At 38.6% G+C, this 16071-nt stretch overlaps 1 pseudogene; it reads left to right on the top strand.

The window, feature by feature from the left end:
- The first annotated feature begins 2219 nt into the window (after positions 1-2219).
- On the top strand, positions 2220-4314 carry LOC119542546 (annotated as a pseudogene).
- Positions 4315-16071: the final 11757 nt, after the last annotated feature.

The raw sequence follows: 16071 nt of genomic DNA, 5'->3' as shown, positions 1-16071 counted from the left end.
CTCTGGCTAACTAAAGCAGAAAAAAGATGTTGGGTGGGGAGGAGGAGTGTGGAAGATGGTGTAGTAGGAAGCTCTAGAAACCAGTCCCTCCACCCAAACAGCCATTGAACTGGCAGAAACTGTCTGAATCAACTATTTTGGAACTCTGGAGTCTAGTGTGCAGCATCCAGGGAAGAGCTGGACAAAGAGACAGGTAAATGAAGGCAAGTGCATTAAGTATCAGTGAATTTCTCCCTCTGTGCAGTGGCTACCTTCCCCCATCCCCCAGCCACCTGGCAGGCAGCAGTGGGGACTGCAGCCTGGGCTCCTGGTGCAGCTTGCAGGGGCAAGGATGGGCTATAAGGAGCTAGTCCTCCAAAATCCAGGGGAGTGTGGTCTGATCACTGACGACTGCTTTGGATCAGCTCCTTTAGTTGACTTAGGGGCTGGCTTTGAGGGTGGCCATTTTTCCAACTTCCCTCAGGGAAAAGAGGCAGAAGATTCTTAAAGAAATAGTAGCTATTTTTTTTCTCTCCCCTGGACTTTCCATTTCCTGTTTGGGAGCAAAAATAGTTAGTACCAATCCTCCTCAAACTCTTCCAAAAAATTGAAGAGGGAACACCACCTGACTCATTCTATAAAGCCAACATCACCCTAATCCAAAGTCTGCTAAAGATACAAGAAAAGAAAACTACAGCCCAATCTCTCTAATGAAAATAGATGCAAAAATCCTCAAAAAAATACTAGCAAATTGAATCCAACAGCACATTAAAAGAATTGTACACCATAACCAAGTCTGTAATTGGTCATAATATTCTAGATATGGAAGGGTGATTCAACACAAGAAAATCAATTAATATAATAAAACCACATCTATGTATCAAAAGGGAAAAACCACATGATCATCTTGATCGACACAGAAAAGGTATTAAACAAAATCCAGCATCCCTTCTTGATAAAAACACTTCAAAAGACAGAAATCAAAGGAAATTGCCTCAACAAGATAAAGGGCAAATATATGAAAAACCCTCAGCTAACATTGTACCCAACAGTGAGAGATGGAAAGCTTTCCCTCTCTAGAGGGACAAAACAAGAATGCCCACGGTCACAACAAGTGCTAGAAGTTCTAGCCAAAGCAATTAGGCAAGATAAAGAAATAAAAGGAATCCAAACTGGAAAGGAAGAAGGAAAACTTTCACTATTTTCAGATAACATGATCCTATATTTGGAAAACCCAGAAAAACTACAACAAAGCTACTAGAGCTAATAAATGAATTTGGCAAGGCAGCAGGATAAAATATCAACAGACAAAAATCAGTAGTGCTTCTGTACACTAGTAATGAGTAATCTGAGAAAGAAATCAAGAAAAATTTGTATTTACAATAGCAACTAAGAGAATTTAATATCTAAGAATAAACTTAACTAAGGATATTAACTAAGGATATAAGGATATAAAGGATATAAAGGATCTGTACACAGATAACTACAAAACACTGCTAAAAGAAATCAAAGAAGACTTAAAGAAATGGAAGGACATTATTGTCATGGATTGGAAGACAAAATATCATTAAGATGTCAATTCTACCCAAAATGATTTACAGATTCAATGCAATACCAATAAAAATTCCAGCATTCTTCTTTGCCAATTATCAATTTTATTTGGAAGGATAAGGAACCCCGAATAACCAAAATATCTTGAAAAAACAATAAAGTTGGAGGACTCACACTTCCTGACTTTAAAGCATATTACAAAGCTACACTGATCAAAAACATGGTGTTGGCACAAGGATAGACATATTGATCAATGGAATCAGATTGAGAGTTCAGAAATAGACCCTCACATCTATGGCCAATTGATTTTTCACAAGACTGCCAAGTCCACTCAATTGAGAGTCTCTTCAACAAATGGTGCTGGGAGAATTGGATAATCATATGCAAAAGAATGAAAGAAGACCCCTATCTCACACTGTATACAAAAATTAACTCAAGATAGATCAAAGACCTAAATGTAAGAATGAGGACTCTAAAATTCCAGAATAAAATGCAGGGAAGAATCTTCAAGATCTTGTGTTAGGCAATGGTTTCTTAGACTTTATACCCAAAGCACAAGAAACAAAACAGGACCATCTCAAAATTAAAAACTTTTGTGCATCAAAAGATTTTGTCATTTCCTTTGGGCTTCGAACAAGATGGCAGCCTCCAAGATGGCTTCAATTTGACCACCAGCCACCCTGCACTGCATGGTCGACTTGAACAGATGCTGAGTGTTACTGATCTCATTAGTCTTGTCCACCAACAGTTGGGCTTCAGTTCTGGGGCCTTCCTAAGTCTCTACCTGGATGGGGGGCCCCCTACCGATAGTGCATGCCTGGTGAGAGACAACGACTGCCTTAGAGTTAAGACAGAAGAGAGAGGAATTGCTGAGAATTCTGTAGTAGTCCGTACTGGTGATGATACTCATTTATTACCTTGAAAAGCAAAGAAGCGGGCACTTAAGTTTGAGGAGAAAGAAGCTGAACTAGGTTAGAAATATTCAAAGTATTCAAAGAAAAAATGGAAGAGGCAAGAGAGCAATAAGGAGAAGATTTTGGATCTGGAACCAAAAATTGCCACAGATCAGAGTATGAGGGAAAAAAAAAAAAAAACAAGAAGAGAAATAATATGTGGTGGAATAGATGATGAGGAGGACACCAAAGAAGATCACCAAAGAAAAAGGAGAAATGTGAATATAGAAAAAAACAGACAAAGAATCCCAAGTCTCCTAAAGCACAGACAGTGAAAGAGCAGACTAAAAGGTTCTCCTGGAAAAAAGAAACAGCCTTGTTAAAGGTAAAAAGAAAAATGATGGAAGTATTGTGCAAAAGATAGCCCCAGTTCCTGCTCAGAGTCTGAGTCTTCTAACGAATCAACCAGTGATGGGCTTGGCAATGTCATTTTGGAGGTCAGAAAAGTCCCCCAAGAAATACTAACTGAGCTGTCAAAGGAAGGATCCTGTCTGGAAAATACACCTGCAAACAAACTGGCTGCAAAAACTGGCTTTACCTTTATACCATTAAGGGCAACAGAAGAAAAACATCATCTTCTAGTTCAGACTCCAGTTCAGAGTCAGATGACCAATGCATAATATCCAAGAGCACGGTGGTGTGTGCTGCAGGTTTCTTAAATACACCAGGCCTCTTTGCAGGGCCAACACCGTCCTCACAGGCTCCAAGTGCTACTGGATGGAAGTGCTCTGACTCAAATGGTGGCAGACAGGCTCCTGGTCCTCCTCCCAACTTGTCTGTCCCCATCCGTTTGGGAAGAGGTTGGGGTGGAGTAGAGGACCTTATTTCTTGGAAGGCAGCCAGGGGGCAGGGAATATGGGGGAGAGGTCAAGGACGAAGGCAAACCATTCTTTGTGTTTTAAACAGAAACAGCAACAATTAGATGAATTGCTAACAAACTCATCTACTATTATTCAGAATCCAGTAGATATAACAAAAGGACAATAGTCTGTTATCACTCTTAGCAGCTGCCTCTCAAGTTGGAGAAAAGATTGCATTTACGCTTTTGGAACTAACATCCAATTACTCTCCTGATGTCTCTGACTACAAGGAAGGAAAAATATTAAGCCAGAATCCAGAGACCCAGTAAGTATATACAGAAATCCTTTCACCTTTATCTGCTGTTCTGGTTTGCTAATACTGCCCAGATGCAAAACACCAGAAATGGATTGGCTTTTATAAAGGGGGTTTATTTGGTTACATAGTTACAGTCTTAAGGCCATAAAGTGTCCAAGGTAACACATTGACAATGGGGTACCTTCACTGGAGGATGGCCAATAGTGTCCAGAAAACCTGAGTTAGGTGGGAAGGCACGTGGCTGCTTGCTCCCAGTTGCATTTCAAAATGGTGTTCTTTAAAATACCTGCATCGGCTTCCAAAAGCTGTCTTCAAAATGTCTTTCTCAGCTACAGCTAGCTGTGAGTTCCTTCTGTCTGAGCTTATATAAGGCTCTAGTAAATTAATCAAGGCCCACGCTGAATGGGCATGGCCACACCTCCATGGAAACACTGAACCAATGGTTCCAACCTAATCCACACTAATACATCTGCCCCCACATGATTGCATTAAAGAGTATGGCTTTTTCTGGGGGACATGATATATACAAACCAGCACACCTGCCATAAAAGAACCTGGGAAGTTTGATTTAGTTTATCGCAATGAAAATGGAACTGAGGTAGTGGAGTATGCTGTCACACAGGAGAGGAAGATCACTGTTTTTTGGAGAATTGACTGACCCAAATTGATTATTGATTCTCCAAATAATAACACATCAAATACATCACTTGCCTGAGTATGACCTTTCTACCTCATAGTTTATAAATGTCTGTCAAAGTGACTGTAACCTGAACTTTTTTTAAAAAGAGGATTTGAAAGTTATATGCATTTTTGTTATCTTCACTCTACTGCGTAAGATAAAGATCTACCTCATCATTTAAAATAGCATAGGGATTGGTTTTGTTGACTTTTTTTTTTTTTTTCAGTTTCAGTTTTAAAGTTTAAAACATGACATTTGCTGCAGGCATTGTTACATACCAATATGTATGGTTTCCTGTGTTTTTTGTTTTTGTTTTTGTTTTTGTTTGTGTTTTGAACCATCAAGTAGCAACCATCAGTAAGAGTTTATAATATCAAGTACAAGGAAGTGCTGTATTTCTTGTCTCAATAAGTTTTATTAAGTAACATTTTAAAACATCAATGCATGTTAAATGACATAATTTTTTAACATTTAAGTTCCATTAAATGTGGAACATCTTGTAAATTGCAAGTGTGAGAAACAAGCACTATTCCTAAAAAGGAATAAATGCTCACCCGATTGTGGAGAAGAAAAGAATCTATTCACGATCCTGCAAGAACAGGCGTGCAACCAAAATGTGGGGGATTGGCACGCAGAACAGTAGACCCAGAACTATTTATTCCCTATGCCTAACCCGCAAGTCCCTCCCCTGTTTCTCCAGTGGCTGGATACTTCAGAGGTTACATTCTGTTTGACAGGCCTAACTAGCCCTTGCAGATTTGAAACATGCTGCCTTCGCAAATTGGAAACATTTGAAAAAAAAAAGTCTCCCACATGAACTTGAAACATTTGAAACAAGGAACATTTGAAACAAGTCTCCACCCCTCTTTCCTTTGCTCTTTAACTGCTCAGCCAGTCTGAGCTAGTTTGGTAACAATTTACAAAGCTATTTTAGTCTCCACCTTGCAAGGATAGTGGGTAGATAAACAGAAGGACCGGCCACCGGTTACAGCTTGGCTTCTTAACCCTCTGCCATCCCCCCAAGCTGACCCCACCCTTTGTGAAAGCTAAGCTTAATTTAATTCTCACACAAGTATTTTCTATTTGCAGCTATCAAGAGTTAACAGTTGGTAGTTGGATTTGTTGCAGGCAATTTGAGTTAAAAGGAATCCTTTCACATTGTTCTCAACTTTAAAATTAAGGATTCTCAGGGCCCTTTGTAAAGCAATGGACATAAGACTTCGTGTGTGGGCCTGGGGAAGAACTGGCTGTCTACTTGGGTAAGAGGGATTACTGTGAGCTTCAGCCCAGGGAACATATCTTGCCACAAGACCCCAAACACCTGGATGAGTGAGCAGGCGTGAAGATCTTGAACAGAAACTCTCTTTTCTGTTGTTATTTGTCACAAAGCTAAAATTGCTAAATATGTGCTGTGAAAATTGCTTTCTTTTAACAAAAGATCAGATTCTTCCTTCAGCTTTGCAGATTTTTAAATAAAATCATATTGAACTAAAAAAAAAAAGACTTTGGCATCATGTGATTGTGAAAACCTTATAGCTCACACTTCCTTTACCCAGAGTATGAACAAATGAGTACAAAAATGGGGACAAAAAGTAAATGAATAATGGGGTGGTGGGGGTCAGGTGTGCCAGTTTGAATATATTATGTTCCCCTAAAAGCCATGTTTTGTTTTGTTTTTTCTTTTAGTACACTTACGGCTTTACTCATTAGGTTTTTTTTTTAATTCATTTTTATTGAGATATATGCACATACCATGCAGTCATACAAAGCGTACATTCAATTGTTCACAGTACCATTATATGATTGTGCATACATCACCAAAATTAAGTTTTGAACATTTTCATTACCACACACACATAAATAATAAGAATAAAAATTAAAGTGAAAAAGAACAATTAAAGTAAAAAAGAACACTGGGTGTTTGTTTGTTTGTTTGTTGCCCCCATTTTTCTGCTAAAAGAAAAAACAAAACAAAACATGGCTTTTAGGGGAACATAATATATTCAAACTGGCACACCTGACCCCCACCACCCCATTATTCATTTACTTTTTGTCCCCATTTTTGTACTCATTTGTTCATACTCTGGGTAAAGGAAGTGTGAGCTATAAGGTTTTCACAATCACATGATGCCAAAGTCTTTTTTTTTTAGTTCAATATGATGTATGATTCATCCATACACTGGGCAAAGGGGAGTGTGGTCCAATTGGCTTTCCCACATTGTCACCCCTCATAAGCTACATTTTTATACAATTGTCTTCAAGATTCATGCATTCTGGGTTGTAGTTCGATAGTTTCAGTTATTTACTGCTAGCTATTCCAATTCATTAGAACCTAAAAACGTTTGTCTATATTGTACGTAAGAGTGCCCACGAGAGTGACCTCTCAGCTCCTTTTGGAATCTCTCAGCCACTGAAACTTACTTCATTTCCTTTCATATCCCCCTTTTGGTCAAGAAGATGTTCTCCATCCCACGATACCAGGTCTAGATTCCTCCCCCGGAGTCATATTCCATGTTGCCAGGGAGATTTACTCCCCTGGGTGTCAGATCCCATGTAGGGGGGAGGGCAGTGATTTCACCTGCCAAGTTTTAATCTAATCTTGTGGGATATTTGAATTAGGTTCTTTCCATGGAGATGTCATTCACCTAACTGTGGATGATACTTCTGATTAGATTATTTCCATGGAGGTGTGGCCCCACCCATTCAGCGTGGGCCATGATTAGTTTACTGGAGTCCTTTAAAAGAGCCGACACAGATGCTTGCTGATGCTTTTGAGATGCTGGCCCAGAGTTTGCTATGAGAGGACAAAATGCCCCAAGAGCAGCTGAGAGAGACTTTTGGAGAGATGCTTGGGAGCTGACAGATGCTCAGAGATGCTTGTAATTGTGGACAGAAGGATGTTTGGAGATGCTAAGCTAAGGACGCACAGGAGCTGAGAGAAGAGCTGAAACACAATCTGGGACCAGCAGACACCAGCCACATGCCTTCTCAGCTGACAGATGTTCCAGATGCCATTGGCCATTCTTCAGCGAAGGTATCCTCTAGTAGATGCCTTAGTTTGGACACTTCTATGGCCATAGAACTGTAAATTTATAGCCAAATAAACTCCCTTTATAAAAGTCAATCCATTTCTGGTATTTTGCATAACAGCTGCATTAGCAAACCAGAACAAAGGGTATGAGATGTTTGGGGTGTTTTTGTTTTGTTTTTCTTTTTTTTACTTTTATTTTTATTCTTACTTTTACTTTTATTTTTGGATTAATGAAAATGTTCAAAAATTGATTGTGGTGATGAATGCACAGATAAATGATGATAGTGTGAACAATTGTTACACACTTTGGATGATTACATGGTATGTGAACATACTTCAATAAAACTATATTAAAAAAGACTTTGTCATGGAAATGAAAAGATAGTCTACTCAATGAGAGAAAATATTTGGAAACCACATATCCAATGAGGGTTTACTATCCAGAATATATAAAGAAATCAAGCAACTCTACAATAAAAAGACAAACAATCCAATTTAAAAATGGGCCAAAGCAGATAAGCCCTGAAATCCAGAGGTACCAGTCTCTCCAAGAACATCAACCAGTTTCATTCCTCTACCCCATAAGGTCAACATTCCTTTCGAGCACCAAGTTAGAATGGTCATTGCCCAGCTATCCCTGAAGATTGAGAGAATGATCAAATGAGAGGGAGGAGATGTAGCTGAGAAATTAGGATTTAGCAAATGATTATGACTACTGATTCATTATATAGATATTTCCTTTTAGTTTCTAGTATATTAGAATAGCTAGAAGGAAATATCTGAAGTTGTTGAACTGTAATTCTGTAGCCTTGGTATTTGATAATGATTGTATAACTATATAGCTTTTATCGTGTGACCAAGTGATTGGAAAAACCTTGTGACTGACACTCCCTTTATCCAATGTATGGGTAGATGAGTAATAAAATAAAGACATGCATAATAAAAAAAATGGACAAAAGACTTGAATAGACCTTTCTTCAAAGAGGATATACAAATAGCTAAAAAGCACATGAAAAGATGCTCAACATCACTAGCTATTAGGGAAATGCAAGTCAAAACCACAATAAGATATCATTTCATACCCACTAGAATGGCTACCATTAAAAACAAAAAAATAAAAAAACAGAAAACCACAAGTGTTGGAGAGGATGTGGAGAAATAGGAACACTCATTCACTGATGGTGGGACCGTGAAATGGTGCAGCTGCTGTGGAAGACAGTTTGGCAGTTCCTCAGGAAATTAAGTACAGAATTACCATATGACCCAGGAATCCTACGGCTAGCTATATACCCAAAAGAATTGAAATCAGGGACTTGAACAGATATTTGCGCACTGATGTTCATATTAGCATTATTCACAATTGCCAAAATATGGAAACAACCCAAGTGTCCATCAACCAATGAATGGGTAAGCAAAATGTGGTATATAAATATAATGGAATATTATTCAGCTGTAAAAGGAATGAACTCCTGAAACATGCAACAATGCAGATGAATCTTGAGGACATGTTGAGTGAAATAAGCCAGACACAAAAGGACAAATATTGTATGAGCTCACTGATATGAACTAATTATAATAAGCAAACTCATAGAGTTATAATCTAGAATATAGGGTACCGGGGGATAGATTGGAGTTAGAGAATGGGGAGTTGATGCTTAATTTGTAAAGGATTTCTATTGAGGTTGATTGCAAAGGTTTGGAAATGGATGGTGGTTATAGTAGCACATTATTGTGTGTGTAATTAACAGCACTGAATTATGTAGGTGAATGTGGTTAAAAGGGGACACTTTAGGTTGTATGTGACACTAGAATAAAAATGAATAGACAAAATATAGGCCCGTATAACAGTGAACTTTATTGTAGATGATGGACTATAGTTATTAGTACAAGAATGTTCCTTCATAAATTAAAACAAATGTATGATACAAGGTGTTAGTAATAGGGTAGTATATGGAAAAAAACACACCTAAACTGTGGATAATATTTAATAGTACTATTGTTACCATCAGAAAACACAGTCCTAAATATTTAGGTCTGCCTGATCCTGCATCAAACAGAGAAACAAGCTCTTTGCTTTGGTGAGAAGGTGAGTTTATTGAAGATGCAACAAGGAACTGGAAGGAAAAAAAAAATTCCAAGACAAGTTCAGAGTGAGAAGAGTGGTTTGGGCTTTTATAACCCCAAATAGACAAAGAAATGGCCAGGATCCAGAAGAAAGCAGAAGGGGAAAAAAAATAGAAGAGAGAAAGCTGTTTGGGGAGAGTCTTCTGTTATCTTGAAGTCCTCTCCTCATTCGGGCTTGTTTTTCAGGAAGGTACTTCTGAGACCATAAGGTTCCATCCCTCGTGTCCTCCTGCAGGCAAAGCTGGGAAAGTTCCTGGGGACAGAGAATCAGCTTTTTGTTATTGTTGCTAATAAGGGCTGTTCTCCATTTCATAGGTATGTTCATTAACCACTCAGAAAATGAATCCAGTTTACTATAATTTTTAACACGATCAATATCATCCTGCATATGATTTAATGTTGAAGAGACACTGTTATATTTCTCTGGTATATATGTGCAGCACTTAATGCTAATGAATGCACAAGTTTTTTACTGAGCTGCATTGGGTTTCCCCTCATAGGAACAGACCTTAGCATTAATTATGTTTTTAGGTGTCAGTGACATCACTGGCAATTATAGCTCCAGGAGGTATGTTCTTTGTACATTTATAGTGCAGCATAGTTGGTCCTCTGGGAAACAGGACGGTGGGCTCCAGGGTTCCACTGGACTGTCTCCCAGTGCCCTCCGGCACCATGCAACAGAGCCAATCTGGAGGCAGTGTTCACTAAAGAGCTAAAGCGACTGGGTCTTTTCTGGCAGGCAGAGCCAAAGGTGATCTTAGTAACAGGATGTTCCCATCTACCTCTGGAGCATATCCATGAGATGTGGTTGATACCCTTATAGTTCTAGGGACCACAGAAATGGGTCTAAGCCAGGAACTCAGATGGGGAGACACTGCACAGTACTAGGAGCTTGGTTTAAACATGTAAGCACCTCAATTAAAACAGAGGTTTAATTTTTTTTTCTTTACATGTTAACTAGGGTTATGTTAGCTAATGGGTAGAACATAATTTATATACTTGCCTTGTTTTGTTTAAGTCTTTTTTGGGTTGAAGATGAAGCTCTGACTTGTAGCTAACTGCAAGCACTTTCAGAAAAGCATTAGAGTAAAACAATGTAACTGACAAGGAAATTTGGCTGCTTCTGTGATATACAACATTTTTAAAAATAACCAAAACCATAACTAGCAGTACTACATTGTTTAATATTATGCAGATCAGTAACCAAAAGGTTAGAAATTTTTTAATTTTTATAACATTGTCTAAACATTTCTTATGCAACTTATATCAAATGAACTTGACCATTTTTAGCACTTCATTTTTTTTCAAGGTGAAAGAACAAATTCTTTGCAACTGTTGGGAATAAAAATATATTCTTTAGGGCTTGACCTTAAGAAAGCAAAATGTTAAAAGTTGTCAGGTTTGATACAGTATTTGTTTTTTTTATTTAACAAAAGTTAAGGAAAAGACTTAGCTCTTTCAAAAGTGAGAAGGCAATATTCTTAAACAACCAAGGACAAAAGTTAACATAAAGTACAAGAAGTTATTTTCCTAAAACACAGATTTTTTGCCTTTTGCAAAACTGCTTATTCAGAAAAAAAAATTTTCATAACCACTTACTAAAAACAGCTTAATAATCCAAGGAAACTTTTTTACTTTTAAAGACAGAAAATTAAAGTTTTGTTTGACTAAGTCTTAAAAAAATTTTTAAATAGACCCATCAAATCTTTCCTGGATAAGTTTACTTTCTTTTCCCTTTTAACAGAAACATATTTTCTTATATTTTATATTAAAAGTTACTAAAATGATTTTGGAAATTCTTTTCAAATTCTTTTGTAAATTATTTTACAACATACAATTAGTATTAGAATCAAACTTGGAAAATGCTAAGCATTTAAAACACTTTAGTCAATGCATTTTGAAACAGTAATAAATAATCTTTTGAAAAGGATTAGTGGAATGTATAGGTAATACATTATTCCTCCCCCAAAACACAATGATTTAATTTTGCATGAATTTTGAAATTTACGAAATTATTTTGTCTTTTCAGTTTTGTTAATTTTTTTAGAGACATATTGTCTTTGTGCGGCAACCCGTGGCCTGAGCAAAACAGGCCTGCAGATCTTTGGTGCACAGCCGTCTTCATGACCTAGGCAGCTAAATGTTTAACCTATTGCCTTTCTAAGCCAGTAAAGAGAAAAAGGGTAAACTGACTTTAAAATGTAACTTTATGGGAAACAGGCAGGAAGTGAGAGGCTCTTAGTCTCACAAAAAGAGCAAAATGCAATTGTTCAAGTGTTATTCTAGTCCTTCCTGCACCACCCCCCAGGTCAGAGTGACCTGTTCCTGCATCTATGCTCCCCCCATCCTTAGGAAGGCCTTTGTCTTAGACTCTTATAAAAGGCTTTCTGCCCCTTTTGCATGGCTCGGTCATCTTTCCTGTGAATGCGATGTCTGCCCGGCCTGAGAGAACCGTCATGATCTCTCCACGACTTCTCACCCTGTAAGTAAGCCCTGAATAAAAGTTCATGTATCAGAAAATGCTCATTGTCTTTGGCCTTTGGACTGGCATGGCCCTCTTGGGCTGTGACACTTTGTGTATATATCTATTACTGAACAAGGGTGAAGCCGGGAATAAACGTAACAATCTTTTATAACAGTTATTAAATCAGAGTATTTGAGAGGGATTCTCAAAGTTTTGCCATTTGCCACCCCATGGCTGCTCCTCTTTGCCCACCTTTTTATGTATCACGAGGCAGCCTCCTCAGCAGCTGTGGGGCATATTAGGAGGATATGGGCTAAAGGATTTGCTCCTGGTTACTAGGAGGAGAAGTTTTCCAGATTTAAGTAATTACACAACAGAATATTCTCTTATAATCACAGTTTTGTTTACTGGCCAACGAGGCTGTTAAAGGGACTTTCTGCTGGTGCCATGGGTTTTTCCCTTTACACCTCAAACCATGATCTCTGTAGAAAAGACCTGAGCCTTATCGGGTCATGTTTTAGTCAGTTTGGGTTTCATTAATTAACCTCCTATTCAAATAAGAGTATAGGGACAGACAATAGTTTAAAAGTAAAGAGCACTCAAGACAAGAATTTAACTTCAACACATACTACTGAAGGAGCACTTAAGGTAAAAGGAACAAGTTTACAATGCAGAAATAAATTGATATATTACCAAGCCTGGGGACTTCTATGCCTTCCAGATGTAGTTGGGTATGAGATCAGAAGACACCTCCTGTTTAAGTTATAGAGTATTTATAGAGCCTTGATTTAGGGTACATTCAATTAAGTTACATTCTATTTTCATGTTTGAACCATTGGTGAGTTAAAAATAAAGGAGGGTATTCACAGTGTTATTAGAGATTCAAACTTAACTTTAAATGTCTGCAAAACTTTGCTGAAAATATTTCTACTAATTAAGCTATGACTTCCGTTAAAGCAATATAACACAGTTTTTACTTGTATAAAATCTAAAATTTAGAAGAGAAATTACTGTTACTTACATTTAACTTAATAGTATAGTTTTTTATTTCATTCTTGTCACAGCCCAAGGGGGCTTTGCCAGTCAAAAGACCAACGAAAACGCTGAGCATTTTCTGAAACATGACCTTTCTCTGGGGCTTACTCACAGGGAGGCAGAAATCAGCAGAAATCAAATGGCTTTTTTCTTGCTGGGTGGGTACCGCTTTCACAGGGAAGTTGGCCATGCAATTGAAAGAGGACAGCAAGCCAGTTACAAGGGTTTAAGACCAAGACATTCCTAAGGGTGGGAGAGCATCCTGTGACATGGGGGTGGTGCAGGAAGGAAAGAATTACAGGATGGGGCTTTGTAAACAACCACAAGAGTGATAACACTTGGGGGCCAGGAAGCAGGTAGACTAGATTAACATTCTTGTTCTTTCATGATACCAAGAGTTTCTCACCTCCTGCTCACTTCCTGTTCAAAGTCACAATTTACCCTTTTTCTCTTTACTGGCTTACAAAGATGATAGGTTAAACATTAGCTGCCCATGTCATGCAGACTGCTGTGTGCCAAGCTCCGCAGGCCTGTTTCTTCAGGTCGGGGGCTGCCACAATTCTATAATTAGTTTAACCATTTCCTCATGTTAATAAGTATACATTTTGATCAAAACCATATTCAGCCTTGTTACATTACTTATGATTTACTTATGATTGAAGTAACAGCTACAGCCCTATTCTGTTTTCTTTTTTTACACAGAGGACAAGATGATTACATGTTATCTTTATCTAAGAAGGTTGAGAGGGGTTTTTGGCTTTTCTGAAAATATTCACAGCTTTTAACTGTGAATTCTGCCATAGTACAATCTTCTATTATAGAACTTGAAGGATATGAATCGTCTGTCCCAGTTATTGTAATAAGGCTTTTTACTTTATATCATTTGGAAATTGTACTTGAGTGTTTTGGGGTAAAATTATGTTAAATATGCTTCTACATCAGAAGGAAAAACTGGTTCTTCACCATCAGAACGGAAAGCATCAGGTGGTACATGAGAGCAGCAAGTCTCCTCAGCTCTCTGATCCCAGCACAGGGAAAGTCTCGATTGCAAAGTCACCTTCACCCAGATGCGCCTGGTGTCCGTTCACAGCAGCGCATCCACCTGGACCCTCCAGTCCTGGTCCTCCAGGAAAATTCCCAGGCAGCTGCTACCCACAGAGCTGAGGGGTCTGGGAAAGCCATAGGGCCCATGAGACATGGATCAGGGCTGCACTAAAGGCAGTGGGGGTCCCTTCAAGGTCGCCAAATTGTTACCATCAGAAACACAGCCCTAAATAGTCAGGCCACCCTGATCCTGCATCAAACAGAGAAACAAGTCTGTTTGCTTTGGTGAGAAGGGGAGTTTATTGAAGATGCATCAACAAGGAACTGGATAAAAAAAAAAAAAAAAAACTTTCCAAGTCCAGTTCAGAGTGAGAAGAGTGGTTTGGGCTTTTATAACCCCAGACAGACAAACAAATGGCCAGAATGTAGAAGAAAGCAGAAGGGAAAAAATATATATATAAGACAGAAAGCTATTTGGTTACTGTCTCCTGTTATCTTGAAGTCCTCCCCTGTTCTTCAAGAAACTACTGCTTATCAGCCCATATGATGATCTCCCTTGCATCCTCCTGCAGACAATGCTGGGAGAGTTCCTGGGAACACAGAATAATTTTTTTGTTATTAAGATTAGAGCAACAGGAAGTTATTTTAACAAGGGCTTTTTGTGCTTAGAATAACTCAAGTCTCCTTGAGTGAGGTGATTTTGATAAACAGTATTTTTTTTCTATTTTTCTTTTGGCTCTTGAAGACTTGACACTAAGCATTTCCCAGCTAAAGAATTATATTGAGTATTTTCTACTTATCCAGCTATCACTATTTTAATAATTTTCATCAATCATATCAAAGTTAACTACTGTTACAAAAATTAGTACAGTTACAAAAAAGTGCTGTCATCAATTTTAACGAATGTTCCACAACAATGCAAGGTGTCTGTGGTAACCCGTGGCCTGAGCAAAACAGGCCTGCAGATCTTGGTGCACAGCAGTCTGCATGACATAGGCAGCTAAATGTTTAACCTATTGCCTTTCTAAGCCAGTAAAGAGAAAAAGGGTAAATTGACCTTAAAATGTAACTTTATGGGAAGCAGGCAGGAAGTGAGGGACTCTTAGTCTCACAAAAAGAGCAAAATGTAATTGCTCAAGTGTTATTCTAGTCCTTCCTGCACCACCCCCCAGGTCCCAGTGAACTGTCCCCATGTCTATGCTCCCCCCACCCTTAGGAAGGCCTTTGTCTTAAACCCTTATAAATGGCTTGTCATCCTATTTGCATCGTGTGGTCCACTTCCCTGCAAATGTGATGCCTGCCCGGCTTGAAAGAGCCATCATGATCTCTCCATGACGTCTCACCCTGTAAGTAAGCCCTGAATAAAAGTTCAAGTATCAGAAAATGCTCATTGTCTTCTTTGGCCTCTGGACTGACATGGTCTTCATGGGCTGTGACAGTGTTGGTGATGGGGTGGTGAATGGGAATCCTGTATTTTACACATGATTGGCCCATAAATCCACAACTTGTCTCATAAAATATTTTTTTTAAAAAAAAGCTTTGGGGAGAAAAGGACATAGAGTTTGGAAATAAGGTGAGGGACAAAGAAATACCAGGCAAATTAAAATGTTAAAAGAAGGCAAGTGTGGTGATATTAAATGAGATGGAATTTAAGATGTAAGCAGGTTAAATAGGAACATTATTGTTAGCTCTCAGAAGAAGAAACTAACATGTAGAAGGAGTTTCTGATCCAGGGGCCCCACAGCTTATCTCACAGAAAACAGATGCCCCATAAACTAAAGAATGGAGGCTGTTCAAGGCTGTTAAAGGCTGTTCCAGCCACAGTGGCGCCTCCAAGGCGGGTAAGGCAAGGTCAGATACGTCCATAAGATGGACAAACAGAAAGGCCTGCTCTCCCTGGATAGATAATGCAGCTGCTTCTCTAAGGAGAATACTATGTCAGAACCCTAGTGTTCTAGTTTGCTAATGCTGCCAAATGCAAAACACCAGAGATGGACTGGCTTTTATAGAAGGGGGTTTATTTGATTACACAGATACAGTCTTAAGGCCATAAAGTGTCCAAGGTAACACATCAGCAATCGGGTACCTTCACTGG

Source organism: Choloepus didactylus, chromosome 8 (genome assembly GCF_015220235.1).
Source record: "Choloepus didactylus isolate mChoDid1 chromosome 8, mChoDid1.pri, whole genome shotgun sequence".
Classification (NCBI taxonomy): domain Eukaryota; kingdom Metazoa; phylum Chordata; class Mammalia; order Pilosa; family Megalonychidae; genus Choloepus; species Choloepus didactylus.
The sequence above is the reverse complement of the archived record's forward strand: the minus strand, read 5'-3'. Positions and strand labels throughout refer to the sequence as shown.